General features: G+C 38.2%; 1 non-coding gene across 1 annotated transcript; it reads right to left on the bottom strand.

Annotated features, from left to right (window-relative positions):
- Window positions 1-8,072: 8,072 nt before the first annotated feature.
- LOC148543832 (small nucleolar RNA R71) lies at window positions 8,073-8,176 on the bottom strand. Its single transcript, XR_015900541.1, has one exon. It is a non-coding gene; the product is annotated as a small nucleolar RNA R71 (small nucleolar RNA).
- Between the last annotated feature and the right edge of the window lie 9,237 nt (window positions 8,177-17,413).

The raw sequence follows: 17,413 nt of genomic DNA, 5'->3' as shown, positions 1-17,413 counted from the left end.
AAATCTCACAAGCTTGTGTTCTTAGCTCAAAACATGTTCCACAATATATATAATTCAAGCAAGTTCTATGAAAAGTTTTCACTCAAATCAATTGACATGCCCTATAGATAGAAATCTTGAAAAATTCTCATTATCTTGACTAAGCTTATTGTGTATACATATGCAAAAATAAGAAAATGCAAGTAAAAATCCTAAAATCCTAAAATGAAATGCAAAAGTGTTGGGATTAGAAATTTGTCACCCAAAATCGCCGACCGGTCGGACGACCTCCCCACACTTAAAAGTTTGCACCGTCCTCAGTGCACTCAAAGATGAGCAAGGGGGTACGGCGACTCTCCGGATTGCTATGTGTTCTTTCTTCCGCTTCCATGGTTGCTTGTGGTGCATTCGTTATGAAAAACAAAAATATAACACCATAAGATGAGAAGATATAAAAGCAAGGAAGCATACATTGTTGGAATGAGGTAAATCACTAGAATGAGGTGAGTGAATTAGTGTGACATTAAAAAATATTAGGTGTGTGAATTCTAAATTGCGCGGTTTAGAATACACATTAGCATAAAAGCTATGTCACAAAAGAAGCATGCACTTCACTTATCCTAGTGTGCTTGAGATGCTTTAAGTAAGCTTGTAAGGTAAGACAAGCATTAGAGAAGCATGAAAGCATTCAAGTCAAACATATGGATGGATATAATCATGAAATACAATGCATTAAGGTAAATGCTCAACATTATCCATCAAGAGATTGCCTAATCAAAAAATACGGTTCAAATCACATGGGGGCTAGCTACAACATGCAATTCAAAAGAGTTATAAGCTCGAAGACAATTCTCATCACTTGGTATTTTTCAAAAGGTAAGCATGAAGAACTCAAAACCAAGTAACAAAATATAACCTCAATCATAGAATCCAACAAAGATTATCTAAAAACATTCATGCTAAAATAGCATATAGGCAATAAGGGATATAGCAATGTATAGTAAACAAAGTCAAGACTCCAACACTTATGATGAAAAGAGAGAAAATAAAATGAAAACTAAACTAAAACTAACTAATCAACTAACTAACTAACTAATTAACTAACTAACTAACTAACAACCAACTAAAATAAATGGTTATCAATGGTGTTTGGAAGTGTTGGATGAGGGGTAGAAGAAGGGAAGAAGAAAGGGGAAGGAAAGAAATAGAAAGAGGAGAAGAAAAGAAATGTGTTGAAGGAAGGTCATCGGCGCGTACGCACGCATGGCGCACGCGCACGGATGGTGGTGCAATGGATGCGACGCGTACGCGTACATGGTGCGTCGGCATCGATGGCTTATTTCGAGAGTGACGCGTACGCGTCATGTGCGCGTACGCGCGAGTTGGTTTGTGCGAAAGGCACAGTGCTAGCGCAGCTGAGGCACAACTCTCGGGTCAATGTATGGAGGAATGAAATTTTGCAATCCACGCGTACGCGTACATGGCGCACGCGCGTGGATGGTCGAAAACACTTGATGCACGCGTACGCGCACGGTGCGCATACGCGTGAATGGTGCTCTGTTTTTCAAAAAAAAAAAAATTTTTTTTCTATGTTTTTGCACCAATCCAAGCATTCTAAACCTCCAAACAGCTACCAAAATACCATAAAACCTTATTTAACCTACTAGACTACCAAATATACTCAACAAAATCAATCAAAACATGAATTTAAACTAATTTTACCAATATATACAAAAGAGAAAAAGGAAAGATATTACCATGGTGGGGTGTCTCCCACCTAGCACTTTTGTTTATTGTCCTTAAGTTGGACTTATGGGGAGCTCCTCTCAAGGTGACTTGTGCTTGAAGTTATCCTTGAACATCCACCAATGCTTGAATCTCCAATAAGCTCCATTCGTCAATTTTAATATCTTCAAGCCTTGATGGAGTTCTTCACAAACCATGGGCTCCCAAAATTGATCCTCATGTATTCCCGGATCCCATATCTTATTTCCACACCCATCTTCAAGTTGATTATCATTATTCCATTTGGGTGGCATGACCTTAGGATTCTCAATAAAGTGACCAAACATTCTCCTAGACCCAAACAATCTAGCTCTACACCAAACCTTGCAATTAAGCTTTGAACATGCAACCATAATGAGCCTAGAATAATGTTTCCAACCACTAGCCATTTTCTTTTTGCTTTTAAAGCCACAAATATGTCTAAGTTGACCATCCGTCTCAAGCAAACCATATTCAAGGGGAATAATAAAGCTTGAGTATAAGGAATTTACCCACTTGAATGAAAGAATGGATGGTGGTGGCTGGGGGAGAGGTATCTTCAATGTGCTAGCAAGCTTTACTCCCTTGTGTTCTTCCTTGTTAATCTCCACCTCTTCATAAGCTTCTTCACTTCCAATCCTTTGTTCATCAATTTCATCTAACTCTTCCCCATCACTCAAATCATAAATGGGAGGTTGAGAGAAATCTACCTCCACATTGCTTTCTATCTCATTGGGAGAAGGTTCTTCAAATTCAAAGGATTCACCACCAAGATGGTTGGATGCATGATCTTCATCACCAAGGGAACTCAATTCTTGCTTCATTCCTTCCAAGTCTTCATTCAAAAATTGTTTTGGAGGTTGTGCACTTTCCTCCTCGACATCAAATTCAATCTTCTTGGATGGATTTTCTATGATTTTAACTTCCCATCCACGAAACATCTTTCGCTTACGCTTCATCCCACAAAGGATCCTAAGTTGACCATCCGTTTCAAGCAAGCCATACTCAAGTGGGACAATAAAGCTAATAGAGATGAATTTTACCCACTCAAGTGAAGGAGTAGATGGCCACCTAGGCAAAGATGCTTCCAAAGATCTTGACAAAGCATAACCAACCCCCGTTCTTCTATTTCTAGGGACTGCCACCTCTTCCCAAGATTTCTCTAATTCAATCCTTTGTTCATTAATAATCAAACTATCTAAGCCTTTTCCCTTAATCAAACTATAATTGGGAGGGTGAAAGGAGTTTACCTCCACAACCTTTTCAAATGCACCGGGAGAAGGTTCTTCAAGTTCAAAGGATTCTCCACTACTAGGACTTGATGCTTGCTCTTTATTGCCATGGGAACTCAGTTCTTGCTCTATCCCATCCAAGTCTTCATATGGAATATGCCTTGGAAGGTGTGCACTTTTCTCCCTAGCATCAATTTCAATCATCTTGGAGGGGTTTTCTTCAACTCTATGTTCCCATGGAAGCTCCGCATCTCCTAAGTCTTCTACCACTTCTTCCTTGTCTTCAACAATTAAAGCTTCCTCCAATTGTTCCAATACAAAGCAACTTCCCTCATTTCCCACCGGAGTTTCCAATCTCTCCTTCATGCTATGTTCTTCATTTGATTCTCCACATGTAGCCATGAGAGTTCCTTGAGTGTCCAAGCATTGGGAGGCTAATTGATTTGTTACCGCATCCAAGGCGGCCATGAAATTTTGCACATCCCTTTTCATCTCTTCTTGCCCTTGAACAAGAACACCAAGGGTTTCATCCCTTAGAGATTGAGGTGGGTGGAAGGTTTCATTAAATTGGGGGGAGGGTTCATAGTAGGAAGGTGGTTCTTCTTGGTAGAGTTGTGGTGGTTCTATGTTTTCCACTCTTTTCACTTGTTGCACAACACACTCCATGGTTGCTTGAAATTGATCCAATGCTTCCTTGAGACGATCCCTTGACTCTTGTTCCTCTTGGATAATATGATTAGGATCATGTGGCTCTTGGATCAATGGATATGAGTATTCTTCCATGGGAGGTTGTGGTGGAAAGTAGTATTCATCTTATGGTTGGAAATTTTCATATATTGGAGGTGTTTCATCTTGGTAATAATGTGGAGGAGGTGGCTCTTGAAAATATTGATGTTGGAATGGTGGTGGCTCTATATGTGGTTCATATTGCTCATATGGTTGTTGGTAGGATGGATATAGATTAGGGTCATATGAAGATGGTTGGTAAGAAGGGGCTTGTGAGTATGGTTGGGAGTTATGTTGAGGGTATGGATCATAGGCATATGGTGGTGGTTCTTGAAAATCACAAGGTGAGTCACCATAGCCATTGGATTGGTATGCATCATAGAATGGCTCTTCTTCATAGTGCATTGGTGGAGGTTGTTTCCATGAGGATTGATCATATGCATATGGCTCCTCCCACCTTTGGTCATCCCATTCTTGATACACATCTTCATTATAGTCCTCATTTCCTACAACATGTTGATAACCAAACTCATAGCCAAGGTGAGAATTCATGATAGCAAGAAGAAAATGAAAACAAAATCAAATAAGAAGCAAGAAAATTAAATCCTAAAACTAGCAAGAGCTAACAAAAGCAAACATATTCACACTATTCACATATATACAATAACCAATAACATAACACCATTGTAATTCCTTTTATATACATTTTGACATCCCTTTTATATGCCAAATTCGGGGAGTGCACCATCACGTTGCAAGATGTGGCATACCAGCTGGGGTTGCCCATCGATGGTAAGGATGTATCTGGGTGCCTCACAGATTTTGATAAGCTGATGGATGATGGAAGACCGGCTTGGGAGTGGTTTCAGCAGTTATTTGGCGAGCTTCCACCACCGGATAAAGTAAAGCAGTTTACAGTCCACTTCACATGGTTCCATGAGAGATTCAGGGTGCTGCCGGCCAATGTGACTGAGGATACTGTACGCATATATGTACGTGCGCACATTATGATGCTGCTATCTACTCAATTATTTGGTGACAAGAGTGGAAATTGGGTTCATATACGGTGGTTACCCTTTGTGCCAAGGCTTGACGAGATGGGCACTTATAGTTGGGGTTCGGCTGCGTTGGCATGGCTATATCGATGCATGTGTCTGGTGGTCAACAAAAATGTGACGAACTTGGCAGGCCCCCTCCATCTACTACAGTTTTAGATTTTTTAGGCAGTTTCCTACTCTTAGGCCGCATGGATTCGACGACTTTTCTTTTCTGTTGGCTTCTAGGTATCCATAGATGCACTTAGACTTTCATTATTAGTTTCTAGTTATTAACTATTGAGCTGCCAGATTATATATTCATATAACGTTGTCATTGTCCAGGTGGGCCACTTATTTATCGACATCCGACCACAAGGAGAAAAGAATTATTCAGTGTCGCTTTGCATTAGACCGCTTGGTGGTCAAGATGTAAGTTGTTTGTGTCTGTTTCCAAGTTTCATTACTCGTTCGCCGACATGTTTGGTATATACTGTACTAATAGAAGATTCTATAATCATTTACAGATTGTGTGGGAGCCTTATGTTATACTAGACGTGCTTGCCGTTGTTAATCCAGAGATTCAGCTGAGGAGCACAGTCAGTTATGGCGGGCGGTGACTGATGCGTGAGCATCTTCTCTATCTTTTCCCAGTGAATTTGCATTCAAATTGTTGAGTTTAATCAAAATTTAAATACCTTTTAGCCACTATGGATGCTACTTTGAGTTATGTACAATTCTATTTATTTCAGGTAGCATTCGGATGGATTTGACAGAATTTTGTAGCAGAAAAGGAAGAAAGCGAATGATGCTGTCAACCCCGACCTCCTTGCACTTAACCAGAAATAACTTGAGCTACAAAGGTCCAATTGTCGTTGTTTAAGCGGCATTGGAAAGCTAACTTCCAGGACTTTCCAACGATGTATAATAGTACACAATTCTTCTCCAGCAAACTCTGTCCACTCCACGTTGAACATGGCCCCTACCAAGTTCAGCGTGGACTTGAAAACTCCCAGGGAAGCATACGCCACATCCCACGCTGAACTTGGGAAAAGCCAAGTTCAGCATGGACTCAAAGGGACGCGCATAAAACCACACTGCCTTCTTCACGCTGAACTTGGGAAAAGCCAAGTTCAGTGTGGACCTCAACATCTCAAGTGGTCCCTATATACGCCCAAGAGCTTGCACGAATGATTAAGTAATTTTGATTAAATTTATATTTTATTTTAAAATAGAAAAAGATATTATTTTTGTTTTAGGAAATATATTTTACATTAATTAGGATTAGATATAAAAGGGAAAAGAATCAGTCCTTCGGGCTTCTCTCTTCTCTTCTACCTCATTCCACAATTTACAATTTTTTAGAATCCTTATTTTCTCTTTGAACCATGAGCAACTAAACCTCCACTGTTAAGGTTAGGAGCTCTGTCTATTATATGGATTGATACTATTATTTTTCTATTTTAATTCATGTACTGATTTATATTTCAAGAATTATTTTCGTTCTTTATTTTATGAATTTGGGTGGAACGGAAGTATGACCATTTTTCTAATTGAGTTCTTGTATAACTTGGAAAAACTCTTTACTTGAACAACAGTTTGAAAACATATTCTCCTAAACTTCTAATTATCTAGACTTAACGGGATACGTGACATATAATCCTCTTATATTTGGGTAATTAGGGTTTTTGTGGCACATAAACTAGAATTGAACTTCACCCTCTAATTGGAATTAATTGACCAAGGAATTGGCGGTTGATGAATTTTAGAGGAGACTAAAAAAGTCTAAGGAATTAGGGTTTAGTCACATATAGTTGCCATGAATTAAATCTTGCATGATTAAAATAGTTAGTAAGAAAAGTGGATCCAGAAAATAGATAACTCTGAAGTCTTAACTTTTTCTCCATATATTATTCACTACTTGTTTATTGCTTGCTTTCTAATATTCTGAATTTACTGTTAATGTTTTAATTTTGAACCTTTAAACACTCTTTTCTGTTTGTCTAACTAAGTAAATCACTCAATCATTATTGCTTAGTTCATCAATCCTCGTGGGATCGACCCTCACTCACCTGAGATATTACTTGGTACGACCCGGTGCACTTGCCGATTAGTTTGTGGTTAAAAATTCCGCACCAAGTTTTTGACACTGTTGCCGGAAATTGACTGTGATTAACAACTATTAGTTATTTAATTTCTTAAATTAGATAATTTTTACTTTAGTTAAAATTTTTTTTAGCATTATTCATTTTCAATTTTTAATTGTTCTTTTTTCTTTAATCTCGTTCACCTCCTCCCCCACCCCGTTTTCTTTTTATTTATTTTTTAATTTCGCTTCCTTTTTTTATTTTTTATTTCACTTTCGTATTGTTTCTTTCATTATTTTTTTATTTTATTAGTTTTATTTAATCCATTTTTTATTTCTTTTCAAACTTTCTTTCGTTCTTTTTTTTTTATTTATTTACTTTATTTATTTCATTTTTGTTTTCTTTCTTTATATTCATTTTTTTATTATTTTTATTTTTCTATTTTCTTAGTCTTATTTAAATTTTAGCTTTAACTCTTGAATTTTTGCTCAATTATTTTTTTTCTTTTCTGAAATTAAGTTTGGTGTCTACTAGTAATTTTATTTTAATTTACCTATTTATATTTTTTTATAAAAAAAACTATTTTGAAGGTTTTAATTTGTTTTTATTTAGTTGCTTTATTTTATTTCTTTTACACAGGTTATCTCATTGGGAATTCTCTGCACTCTGACGTAAAGATTTTCACTTTCTTTTGTTTTCTGTCTGTTTATGAGCAGGAACAGAGATAAGGAACCTCTTTTAGACCTTGATCCTGAACCTGAAAGGACTTTCAGGCGGCGTTTGCAACAAGCAAGACTGTACAAGGCTGCAGAATCTACTATGGATCATAATAATGCTGTTAATGCCAATGTGGCAAATCCAGCTGGGAATGAGCAACCTAGAAGAGTGCTTGGCTCTTATACTGCTCCTAATGCAGATATCTTTATGGAAAAAGCATTGTGGTGCCTCCTATAGCTGCAAACAATTTTGAATTGAAGCCTCAGTTTGTCACTCTTTTGCAACAAAATTGTCAGCATCATGGACTTCCTCATGAAGACTCAAATCAATTTATCTCTAATTTTCTGCAGATTTGTGATACTGTGAAGACCAATGGAGTGAATCCTGAGGTGTATAAACTCATGCTCTTCCCATTTGCTGTGAGGGATAGAGCAAAGCTATGGTTAGATTCTCAACCCAAGCAGAGTCTGGATACTTGGGACAAGGTTGTCACTGGCTTTCTGACTAAATTTTTCCCACCTCAAAAGTTGACTAAGCTAAGGGTGGAGGTTCAGACTTTCAAACAGAAAGATGGTGAGACCCTTTATGAAGCTTGGGAGAGATTCAAGCTACTTACTAGGCAGTGCCCTTCAGACATGTTCTCTAGATGGACTAAGCTGGATATCTTTTATGAGGGCTTATGTGAAATGTCCAAGATGCACTTAGATAATTCTGTAGGTGGTTCTTTGCACATGAAGAAGACACCAAAGGAAACTATTGAGCTTATTGAGTTGGTTGCTAACAGCCAATACTTATATTCTTCCAACAGGAATCCCTTGTACTCTGAAACCTCTCAGAAGAGAGGCATGTTGGAAGTGGAAGCTGTTAATGATCTTCTTGCTCAGAACAAGCTTATGTCTCAATAAATAAATCTACTTATTCAACAGTTGAGTGGAATGCAAGTTTCAGTTGTCAACACCTAAAATCCACCTCAAGAGGTCCCTTATGACATGACAGGTAACTTTATGCAAAATGAAAATTATGATTATGCTCAATCTTCTTCTGAATAGGTCAATTACATGGGGAGTGCTCCTAGAAATCTCAATAATGATCCATATTCTAAGACCTACAATCAGAGGTGGAGAAATCACCCAAATTTTGGGTGGAGAGAGCAACATCAGAGGCACAAAATTTTAATAATAATTCTCAGTGTGGTTTTCAACAGAATAATTTTAATAACCACCAGTTTCAGTCATCTCAGCAAGCAACTTATCAGCCCCAGCAGAACAATGATTTGGAAGCAATATTGGCAAGTTTTAGACAGAAAACCAGAGCATCAATCAAGAACTTGGAGATTCAGATGGGTCAATTAGTCACAAAAGTTAATGAAATTGATCAGAGGACCACTAATAGCCTTCCTGGTAGCACAATTCCAAATCCAAGAGAGGAATGCAAGACTATTACCTTGATAAGTGGACAAGTGGCAAGTACAGAAACACAAGTCAATGAGGAGCCAGTTGAGAAAGAAGCTCTAGAGGAGAAGAAGGAAGAAGTAGAGCACGTCCCTCCAAAGCGTGCGGACAACCCATTCCCAGACTCTCTTGACACTTATCCTACATTGCCAAAGGCTCCTGAGTACAAGCCTAAAATGCCATATCCTCAGAGACTTCAAAAGGAGATCAAGGACAAGCAGTTTTCAAAGTTCTTGGAAGTCTTTAGAAAGTTGCAAATCAATATTCCTTTTGCTGAGATTTTGGAGCAAATGCCTCTCTATGTCAAATTCATAAAGGAGTTGTTGTCAAAGAAGAAGCCCTTAAAGAGAGATGAGACAGTGGTCCTGACTAAGGAATGTAGTGCCATCATTCAGAATAACTTGCCAAGGAAGATGTCAGATCCAGGAAGCTTTCAAATTCCATGCACCATTGGGAGCACAACCTTTGAAAAAGCGTTATGTGATCTGGGAGCAAGCATCAATTTAATGCCCTTGTCTGTGATGAAGAAGCTACAAATCCAAGAGGCACAACCCACAAGGATAGCATTACAGATGGCAGATAAATCTATAAAGCCTGCATACGGATTAGTGGAGAATATCTTGGTCAAAGTGGGTAAGTTATTTCTCCCAGCAGATTTTGTGATTCTTGACACAGGGGAGGATGAGAATGCCTCTATAATTCTAGGAAGACCATTCCTAGCCACTGGAAGAGCTCTGATTGATGTGGAAGAAGGTGAATTAGTGCTTAGAGTGCATAATGAGCAACTAGTCTTTTATGTCTTCAAAGATATACATTCAGCAAGTGAAGAAGAGAGGTGCATGCAGACTGAGCTTATTGATCCAAACCTTCAAGAACCCCCTGATGATGCATAGCAGAATTTACAGCTCAAACCTCCTGTGGTGACAACCAATAAAATTCCTCCTGATATCAAACCTAAGTTTGGTGTTGGAAATGCATCATCCACCAAGGCGGAGGTTCCCAAAAAGGAGAAAGTACCTAGGGGATGGAGAAACAAAAAGATTTCTACTGAAGACTTCTCCCCAGGAATGAAGGTGGTGTTGACTAACAATCCAGTGTTCACTTATACAGTAAATAGAATCCTCTCTCTGGAGCATATTAAGCTACTTTATGGGGACACAGGGAGAAGAATCACAGTGAGAGGTGAAGAGCTGAGCCCCTATGATCCTCCTCCTTAGAGGAAATGACCGTCAAGCTAGTGACGGTAAAGAAGCGCTTGTCGGGAGGCAACCCGATAATTTCGTATCCTTTGTTATTTTTCCGTTGCGTTGATTATATTATTTGTTTAATTTTTATTGAGTTTTTACTATTTTTTCCTTGTTTTACGTGTGTTTTGATCATGCAGAAATTTTTAGAACAGGAACCGGACATTTAAAAAAATTTTTACTCACTCTAGAGAAGGTTGATTCTGTCAGCTCCACGCTAAACTTGGGATTTTCCAAGTTCAACGTGAAGTATGCGTACAAACTACGCGAGAGGCACTGCTAGGTCCATGCTGAACTTGAGATTTTCCAAGTTCAGCCTGGTAAATGACGTCACAAGAGTGTAATTGAGTCAAGACCCACGCTGAACTTGAAAAATCCCAAGTTCAGCGTGGTGAAGGACGTACAAAGGGGACGCATCAAAACCAAGCAAAAGTTGACGCCGAACTTGATCCGTTGCAAGTTCCGCGTGGGAGCCTTTTCTTTTACTCCAAGTTGGGCGCTCCATTGTCAAAGTTAGGCGCCAGCTTCCATAATTCAGAACCATATCAATTAAAATCACAAGAGATCATATCAATAACTCGGTCCCCACACCCATGCCTCATATCAAATTCCATCCCAATTTTTGTTTCTATTTCTTTCCTTTCCCCATATATTATTACACCTTTTATATATATATATATATATATATATATATATATATATATATATATATATATATATATATATATATATATATATATATAACCCCTCCCATACTATATATTTATTATTATATATCTATCTACGTATATAACCTGTTTCCTTCCCGTTTTTACTATGTTATGTACTGGTTTTCTGCTGTTTTGTTTTAGTTATTGCATGATCATTTGTTATTTTAATTCCTAGGTTCTAGTTTAATTTACTATTTATTTTGTTATTTGATTTTTAGTCTGAAGGGATGTCTCATGTATTCTTCACTGAGCTTGAATTCAAAAAGAAAAAAAAAAGATGTATTGCATGAGAAATTGAGTTTATAGTGAAAAATAGTCTTATTTACTTAAATGTGGTGGTATTTTCTGTAATCCTGAATGCATGACATGAACAGTGCATATCTGAATTTGAATCAAAGGATGTTGATGTATGAGGAACAATAATTTAGAGAACTATTATGACTTCTCTGAAATTAGTGAAAGCTTAATCCTTGAAGCAAAAGAAACAGCAAAAGAAAAATAAAAGCAAGGTCCAAGGCTCTAAGCATCAATAACTAAGGAGGTCAGACATGATTAAAAGTTCAAAGAGTTGTTTCCTTAGTCATATGCTTGTGGTGTTCTTGTGTCAAGTAATCCTTGAGACAGAATATTTAGAGTCGAGACTAAATGCATTTAGCAGAGTATGCCCAAGGCTTTGAGCACCACTGTCTGGGAATAATTGAAAGAAAAATCAGAACTTAAAGAGAGTTCCCCAATTAAGTGCTTGTGGTGTTTTGTGTTAAGTAAAGCTTGAGGCAAAACATTTAAAGTCATGTCTAGGCTCAGGGTGCAAAGCACCCAAGAAAATAGAATTAAAAGAAATTTGATGTTTTCAAGGATTAAATTGAAGCATAAAATATTAGAGAATCCATAATATTATCCGGATTCTAATTCCGAATGACAGTAACATTCTTCTGATTCAAAGGATAGTGAGATGCCAAACCTATTCAGAATTGCAGTTGTAAACCCCACTTTAAGAAGAGACATAAGCTTAATTGAACTCTCACTTTCATGCAAATTCACATCTTAGGCCTATATTAGTTTTGGTTGCTTGAGGACAAGCAACAATTCAAGTTTGGTGTTGTGATGCGTGAGCATCTTCTCTATCTTTTCCTAGTGAATTTGCATTCAAATTATTGAGTTTAATCAAAATTTAAATACCTTTTAGCCACTATGGATGCTACTTTGAGTTGTGTACAATTCTATTTATCTCAGATAGCATTCGGATGGATTTGACAGAGTTTTGTAGCAAAAAAAGAAGAAAGTGAATGATGCTGTCAACCCCGACCTCCTTGCACTTAACCAGAAATAACTTGAGCTACAAAGGTCCAATTGGTGTGGTTTCAACGGCATTGGAAAGCTAACTTCTAGAGCTTTCCAACAATGTATAATAGTACACACTTCTTCTCCAGCAAACTCTGCCCACTCCACGTTGAACTTGGCCCCTGCCAAATTCAGCGTGGACTTGAAAATTCCCAGGGAAGCACACGCCACATCCCACGCTCAACTTGGGAAAAGCCAAGTTCAGCGTGGACTCAGAGGGACGCGCATAAAACCACACTGCCTTCTCCACGCTGAACTTGGGAAAAGCTAAGTTCAGCGTGGACCTCAACATCTCAAGTGGTCCCCATATACGCCCAAGAGCTTGCACGAATGATTAATTAATTTTGATTAAATTTGTATTTTATTTTAAAATAGGAAAAGATATTATTTTAGTTTTAGGAAATATATTTTACATTAATTAGGATTAGATATAAAAGGGAAAAGAATCAGCCCTTCGGGCTTCTCTCTTCTCTTCTACCTCATTCCACAATTTACAATTTTTCAGAATCCTTATTTTCTCTTTAAACCATGAGCAACTAAACCTCCACTGTTAAGGTTAGGAGCTCTGTCTATTGTATGGATTGATACTATTATTTTTCTATTTTGATTCATGTACTGATTTATATTTCAAGAATTGTTTTCGTTCTTTATTTTATGAATTTGGGTGGAACAGAAGTATGACCCCTTTTCAAATTGAGTTCTTGTATAACTTGGAAAAGCTCTTTACTTGAACAACAGCTTGAAAACATATTCTCCTAAACTTCTAATTATCTGGACTTAACAGGATACGTGACATATAATCTTCTTATATTTGGGTAATTAGGGTTTTTATGGCACATAAACTAGAATTGAGCTTTACCCTCTAATTGGAATTAATTGACCAAGGAATTGGTGGTTGATGAATTTTAGAGGAGACTAAAAAGGTCTAAGGAATTAGGGTTTAGTCACATATAGTTGCTATGAATTAAATCTTGCATGATTAAAATAGTTAGTAAGAAAAGTCAATCTGAAAAATAGATAACTCTGAAGCCTTAACTGTTTCTCCATATATTATTCACCACTTGTTTATTGCTTGCTTTCTAATATTCTGAATTTACTGTTAATATTTTTGAACCTTTAAACACTCTTTTCTATTTGTCTAACTAAGTAAATCACTCAATCATTGTTGCTTAGTCCATCAATCCTCATGGGATCGACCCTCACTCACCTAAGATATTACTTGGTACGACTCGGTGCATGGTTCACGAAATTGTGATCTCCAGGCTCGACCAAATCCTGGTAATGGCTCCAAAGCTTGGTGCTCTGATCTTAATTCATGATTGTCACAACTTCGATACAACTAACCAGCAAGTGCACTGGGTCGTCCAAGTAATACCTTACGTGAGTAAGGGTCGAATCCCACGGAGATTGTTGGTATGAAGCAAGCTATGGTCACCTTGCAAATCTCAGTCAGGCAGATATAAAGTGATAATGGTGTTTTCGAATATTATATAATAAAATAGGGATAGAGATACTTATGTAATTCATTGGTAGGAATTTCAGATAAGCGAATGGAGATGCTTTTCATCCCTCTGAACCTCTGCTTTCCTGCTATCTTCACCCAGTCAGTCTTACTCCTTTCCATGGCTGGCTTTATGTGATACATCACCACTGTCAATGGCTACTTTTGGTCATCTCTCGGGAAAATGATCCAATGCCCTGTCACGGCACGGCTAATCGTCTGGAGGCATCACCCTTGTCAATGGCTTCATCTTATCCTCTCAGTGAATAATATGCTCACGCACCCTGTCACGGCACGGCTATTCATCTGTCGGTTCTCGATCATGCTGGAATAGGATTTACTATCCTTTTGCGTCTGTCACTAACGCCCTGCAATCGCGAGTTAGGAGCTCGTCACAGTCATTCAATCATTGAATCCTACTCGGAATACCACAGACAAGGTTTAGACCTTCCGGATTCTCTTGAATGCCGCCATCATTCTTGCTTACGCCACAAAGATTCTGGTTAGGAGATCTAAGAGATACTCATTCTAGCTTATTTCATGTAGAACAGAAGTGTTTGTCAGACATGCGTTCATAAGGGAGAAGGAAGATGAGCGTCACACATAATTATCACCTTCATCACGTTCTTGGGTGCGAATGGATATCTTAGAAGCAAAATAAGAAGGATTGAATAGAAAACAGTAGTACTTTGCATTAATCTTTGAGGGACAGCAGAGCTCCACACCTTAATCTATGGAGTGTAGAAACTCTACCGTTAAAAATACATAAGTGAAGGTCCAGGCATGGCCGAGATGGCCAGCCCCCTAAAACGTGATCAAAGGATCATAAGGTAATCCAAAGATGCCTAATACAATAGTAAGAGGTCCTATTTATAATAAACTAGTCACTAGGGTTTACATGAGTAAGTAATTGATGCATAAATCCACTTCTGGGGCCCACTTGGTGTGTGTTTGGGCTGAGCTTGAGTGTAGCACGTGCAGAGGCCATTTGTGGAGTTGAACGCCAAGTTCTGTGCCAGTTTGGGCGTTCAACTCTGGTTTTGGATCCTTTTCTGGCGCTGGACGCCAGATTTAGGCAGAAGGCTGGCGTTAAACGCCAGTTTACGTCGTCAATTCTTGGCCAAAGTATAGACTATTATATATTGCTGGAAAGCCCTGAATGTCTACTTTCCAACGCAATTAGAAGCGTGCCATTTCGAGTTCTGTAGCTCCAGAAAATCCACTTTGAGTGCAGGGAGGTCAGAATCCAACAGCATCAGCAGTCCTTTTTCAACCTCTGAATCTGATTTCTGCTCAAGTCCCTCAATTTCAGCCAGAAAATACCTGAAATCACAGAAAAACACATAAACTCATAGTAAAGTCCAGAAATGTGAATTTAACATAAAAACTAATGAAAACATCCCTAAAAGTGACTAGATCCTACTAAAAACATACTAAAAACAATGTCAAAAAGCGTATAAATTATCCGCTCATCACAACACCAAACTTAAATTGTTGCTTGTCCCCAAGCAACTGAAAATCAAATAGGATAAAAAGAAGAGAATATACTATAAATTCCAAAATATCAATGAAACATAGCTCCAATCATATGAGCGGGACTTATAGCTTTTTGCCTCTTGAATAGTTTTGGCATCTCACTTTATCCATTGAGGTTCAGAATGATTGGCATCTATAGGAACTTCAGATTTCGAATAGTGTTATTGACTCTCCTAGTTCAGTATGATGATTCTTGAACACAGCTTCTTTATGAGTCTTGGCCGTGGCCCTAAGCACTTTGTTTTCCAGTATTACCACCGGATACATAAATGCCACAGACACATAATTGGGTGAACCTTTTCAGATTGTGACTCAGCTTTGCTAGAGTCCCCAATTAGAGGTGTCCAGGGTTCTTAAGCACACTCTTTGTTTTTTCTTTGGACCTTGACTTTAACCGCTCAGTCTCAAGTTTTCACTTGACACTTACACGCCACAAGCACATGGTTAGGGACAGCTTGGTTTAGCCGCTTAGACCAGGATTTTATTCCTTTAGGCCCTCCTATCCACTGATGCTCAAAGCCTTGGGATCCTTTTTATTTGCCTTTGCCTTTTGGTTTTAAGGGTTATTGGCTTTTTCTGCTTGCTTTTTCTTTTCTTTTTTTTTTTCGCCTATTTTTTTCTTTTTTTTCTTTTTTTTTTTCTGCAAGCTTTGTTCTTTGCTGCTTTTTCTTGCTTCAAGAATCATTTTTATGATTTTTCAGATTATCAAATAACATGTCTCCTAGTCATCATTCTTTCAAGAGCCAACATATTTAACATTCTTAAACAACAACTTCAAAAGACATATGCACTGTTCAAGCATACATTCAGAAAATAAGAAGTATTGTCACCACATCAATATAATTAAACTAAGTTCAAGGATAAATTCGAAACTCATGTACTTCTTGTTCTTTTGAATTAAAACATTTTTCATTTAAGAGAGGTGATGGATTCATAGGACATTCATATCTTTAAGACAAAGTTACTAACTACTAATGATCATGTAATGAAGGCACAAACATAGATAAGCACATAATACAGAAAACGAAAAACAGAGAAAGCAAGAACAAGGAATGAATCCACCTTAGTGATGGTGGCGTTTCCTTCTTGAGGAACCAATGATGTCCTTGAGCTCTTCTATGTCTCTTCCTTGTCTTTGTTGCTCCTCCCTCATTGCTTTTTGATCTTCTCTTATTTCATGAAGCATGATGGAGTGCTCTTGATGTTCCACCCTTAGTTGTCCCATATTGGAACTCAATTCTCCTAGGGAGGTGTTGATTTGCTCCCAATAATTTTGTGGAGGAAAGTGCATTTGAGGCATCTCCGGGATCTCATGGAAATGAGCTTCTTGCGCCTCTTGAGCTCCATGATTGGGCTCTCTTGCTTGCTCCATCTTTTTCTTAGTGATGGGCTTGTCCTCTTTAATGAGGATATCTCCCTCTATGTCAATTCCAGCTGAATTGCATAGGTGGCAAATGAGGTGAGGAAAGGCTAACCTTGCCATGGTGGAGGACTTGTCAGCCACCTTGTAGAGTTCTTGAGGTATAATCTCATGAACTTCCACCTCTTCTCCAATCATGATGCTATGGATCATGATGGCCCGGTCTATAGTAACTTCAGACCGGTTGCTAGTGGGAATGATTGAGCATTGAATAAACTCCAACCATCCTCTAGCTATAGGCTTGAGGTCCAATCTTCTTAGTTGAACCGGCTTGCCTTTGGAGTCAATCTTCCATTGAGCTCCTTCTACACATATGTCCATAAGGACTTGGTCCAACCTTTGATCAAAGTTGACTCTCCTTGTGTAGGGGCGTGCGTTCTCTTCCATGTATGGCAAGTTGAACGTCAACCTCACATTCTCCGGACTAAAATCTAAGTATTTCCCCCAAACCATTGTAACATAGTTCTTTGGATCCGGGTTCTTACTTTGATCATGGTTCTTGGTGATCCATGCATTGGCATAGAACTCTTGAACCATTAGGATGCCGACTTGTTGGATGGGATTTGTTAGAACTTCCCAACCTCTTCTTTGAATTTCATGTCGGATCTCCGGATACTCATTTCTTTTGAGTTTAAAAGGGACCTCAGGGATCACCTTCTTCTTGGCCACAA

Source organism: Arachis ipaensis, chromosome B9 (genome assembly GCF_059453495.1).
Source record: "Arachis ipaensis isolate K30076 ecotype BB chromosome B9, ASM5945349v1, whole genome shotgun sequence".
NCBI classification, from domain to species: Eukaryota; Viridiplantae; Streptophyta; class Magnoliopsida; order Fabales; family Fabaceae; genus Arachis; species Arachis ipaensis.
This window is presented reverse-complemented; position numbering and strand designations above follow the sequence as displayed.